We start from the raw sequence: 4352 nt of genomic DNA, 5'->3' as shown, positions 1-4352 counted from the left end.
AGCTTAGGCCTGTACACGCATCTTCCACTGAGTGTATTGTTCATGGGTACCATGGTCGAAACATGTCCACGTCAGGGAGTCTAGGCTTGGGGTAACTTCGTACGGGTGGGGCTGGAGCAGTCGCCTCGCTCGTTTGGTCGGTCGTATTCATAGCGCTGACGTGAGCTCCCGTGGGAGGCGGTGTCGTACGGGCTTCTTGAAGTCGTCTTGTCAGGAGCTCAATCTGGGACATCATTTCCTGGTGTGCGACTGCCTGTCTCTCGAGCTGTTCAGCCTGTCGTTCGTTGTTGGCTGTTAGCTGGTCGATATTTCCTCTCATTATACGGATAAAGGCGATGGATTCCTCGTCCAGCATAGCTGGGCCAGAGGCTGGTAGCGTTCCTTGTGACTCCATCTCTTTCTTCTTGCGTTGTTTCAGTCTCTCTTGTGTCGTACGAGAGAGATTGAAGAGTGGTGATCTTTCTTCTTATGTTATGGGCGAGAGAGGCCTAACTAACGAGTATGCATTCACCTATTGTACAGAAGAAGAAAGATACAGAAAAGAACTATCTAGAGGGCCCTCCTTTTATAGTTGTTACTCGTACGAACGCTCAGACCTTTAGTCTTCCTCCTTACTTAAGCTTGTTCGTACGTAACTAACCACGTCATTTAGTCACGTGACTAAAGTCATGTGATTCACTGCCATGTGACCTGTAGGTCATGCCTCTCTGGCGTAGCCCTTTACAAGTACCTCTACTTAAAAGGTAAAAAGTAGATTATATTAAGTAGCTAAAGTATATAAAATAAATAAGTAGGTATATAGAGGGTAAGGATCTTGTGTACAAGGTAGTAATCCTTCAATTCTTGATTAAGGTAGCTCTTATAGCTATTAAGGATAAGTAGCCTATATAACCCCACCTCACGCGTCTTTGTATGCTTATTAAAGTGCTTTAACTACGTAAGACTAAGCTTATTATTTATCTAGCTATTCTCTAAAACTAAAAGCTTCTAGTTATATAGTATATCTACTTTTTTATACTATGTAGAGATGTAGACGAGACCCTTATAGATAATAAATAGCAAGGTAGCGTATCCTATAGCATAAATGCTCTAGATAACTATAACCTACTCGCGATTGCCTTGCTGCGTGAGAGTAGGCCTCGTACGACGCTCTGCGCCTGTGACCACCTTTATTAAGCTAAGTACGCCTATCTAAAAGCTAGTTTTATTAGAGTTATAGATATTGTGTAAATAAACTCTATACTTCTTAACTATCTCTTGTATAAGCTTAAACTACGCGTTAATAATCTTTATATCCTCTTATTAAGTTCTCTAATAAATCTTTACTTAACTAAAGGCTATTCTAAGCGCGTCTATATAAGTAATAAACTACTCTACTTAGCATTTACCTAAAGGCTCGCTATCTTGTTCGCGTAGTAGTTTCTCTGCTATATCTACTACTTTATATAGATAAGGGGCAAATCCTTATATGTCTAGGTTAAGAATATATTATATAATAGTTTGCTCTTTAGACTTAGTTAGCTTCTAGCAATTTAACCATATTGTAGGTTAAAAGGTAATTCCTTAAAGCCACTAAGAGATCTGCTAATAATAAACGTTATAGGCTGCTATAGCGCGTTAAATACTCTTAAACTAGCCTACATAATAGGCCTAAATAGCTAGAGTAAGCCTACCTCCTTATTGAGTTAATATCGCGTTCTATTATTAGGGCATTATCTTTTGTACGTAAAGTTTGTGATGCTAAGAAAAAGTAGCACACTTAGTGATGTGGCCCGCTTGGTGATGGAATACGTTACTATAAAATAAAGTTTACTTAATAAAAATTAAGTTTTAGTATGAAACTTATTTATTTTTTAAAACGTATAAAGAGCTTAGTGGTAATAGTTAAGTAAGACTTTCTTATATTTCTTTTAAGAGACTTTTTTATCTATGAACTTTTCCTACTAGCCTTAAGTTATTAGATACAGTTATTATAGCTCTAATAGCTATAGCTTTATATCATACAAAACCTATATTACTAGTACTTGATATACTTAAATTTCTAAAGATAAGTATGCCTTATCTTATAAAAGATAGTAATTAATTAACTTTTACTATAGTTTAGTATCTAGCTATTAGCGTAAATAGAAGTAATAAGGAAAAAAAGTTACTTTCAAGATAAAAAGAGTAGTAGACCTAAACTTGATAGGCTAGAGATTTATGTAGTTAAGATCTATAATAGGGCTCTAATAGTTACGTAGGCTAAGTTTAAGCTACTTTTATAGAAGTAGTAAACGCTTCTAGCAGCTATTTATATATATTTTACTTTAATTATAGCTTTATACTCTAATATCTAACACTAAAAGCTATTAGTATAAAGCATCTCTATAATTATCTTAAAAGTTAGTTTCACTAGAGAATCTCTAATCTAATTTATAATATTATATTAGTCTCTCTTAGCCAGTTTATCTTTATAGCAATAACTAGCATACGTTTTATAATACTAGTCTACTTCTTTATAGTATATAAAAAAAGCTAGTAAAGGTAGTAGTTGTAACGGGCTAGGTAGCCCGCTACAGTACAGATAGCGGTGGCTATCTTATGTATCAACTACGCAACGATATCAGCAGCTCTGATATCTTGTGCCAGCCTTTGTGGCGCGGTGGGCGCGTTGTAGTTGCGTGCGCAGTCTAATAGGACTCGACCCGTTACAGTAGTTGATAATATCTTGTCTTTTTAAATAATTAGGAGGCTATTATTTTAGCAATTTCTTTAGTTTCTTTAGACTACTACTATGATTATTAGCTATTATAAACTTAATTTAATATTTAAGAGTTAATATAAGGACGTGGCTATAGAGTTACTTTATAACCTTAGCGTAAACACAAAGATATTAATTGCGCTAGATGCCTAGTCTGCTAGTAACTACCTAAGGTTTCTAGTAGTTAAGAGATACTATGTTAATATCTAATAGAAACTTTAAGAGAAGCTTCTAGATTTTATCCCTATACGTAAAAGGCATACTAGAGCTTTTATAGCTTAAGAGCTGCTAGTAGTCCTTTTAAGAATAATCACTTAAAAGCGCCTACTAGCTATTACTTATAATAACGCTAGTAATGATAGTAAAGTTATATAGTTAATTGAGGCAAGCATATAAGAGAGAAATATTAGCTAAAAACTTAGTAAAAACACTATTCTCCACTCAGCTTATATTATTAATTTAGTTATTCAAGATATTATTAAGTATTCAAAGCTAGCGGCTTTATTGAATATAGAAAGTAATAAAGAATAATAGAGGTAGTAAGTCAATAAGATTGAAACCTAAATCTTAGTTCTAAATTTACTTTTTAAGGTATATATATAATCATTGTCGATTATTATTATATACTAACTTAAAATAGCTTTAGGCTATTTATGTTACGATAAACTTATTATTATAGTAATATATATAATTCCTTACTACGTAGTAATATATACCTCTAAAATAGTGTCTCTCTATTTTCTATAAAACTAAAGCTTAGTAGAACTTTATATATAATATATAGAAGCGTGCTATTAAGCTTGTTTAATATATTAATAAGAAGCTAAAAGAAGAAATTCTATATAAGGCTATAACGTATCTTAAAATCCTTAGAGGTGTTAATAATAGTAGAATTAATTCTTAAAGTCTGAAATAGCTATAGCTTTTAGTATAAAAGTAGACTTATCTTAAGATAATTAATTGGATAATTAGTTATTTTAAGATAGCTACTATAGCTCTAAGTAAGAGCTAAAAGCCTTAGATTCTATATATGTAGTTAATATATAATTATCTATTTAATTTTCTAGATTAGATAACGTTAGATCTTAGAGAAGACTTAGAAAACTAGGAGAATACCAAGTAGCTATAGGTAGTCTAGGCTGCTACTACTGCTAGTAGGTTATAAATAAGTAAATAATACTTACGAACTAATAGCGAGTAGGGTTTTTTATTTAATTACACAATAATTCTTAATCTAATATAAAAGCTAATAGCGTGTAAGGTATATTTATTATTGTAACGGGTCGAGTCCTATTAGACTGCGCACGCAACTACAACGCGCCCACCGCGCCAAAAAGGCTGGCACAAGATATCAGAGCTGCTGATATCGTTGCGTAGTTGATACATAAGATAGCCACCGCTATCTGTACTGTAGCGGGCTACCTAGCCCGTTACAATACCCCTCCGCTAGGTCTTTGCTCTCCTGGGCAAAGTAGTACTGCGCTGCCCCCATAATGACGTGGCCCCCTACCAGGTAGGCTTAGGGCGGGCACCGAACGCCATAGTGTAAGCCGAGGTGCCTAGGTGCTGGGTACTCCCTCTTCCCCTCCCTAGACTCGAACCTCTGACCTTG

Source organism: Exserohilum turcica (assembly GCF_000359705.1).
Source record: "Exserohilum turcica Et28A unplaced genomic scaffold SETTUscaffold_15, whole genome shotgun sequence".
NCBI classification, from domain to species: domain Eukaryota; kingdom Fungi; phylum Ascomycota; class Dothideomycetes; order Pleosporales; family Pleosporaceae; genus Exserohilum; species Exserohilum turcicum.
The sequence above is the reverse complement of the archived record's forward strand: the minus strand, read 5'-3'. Positions refer to the sequence as shown.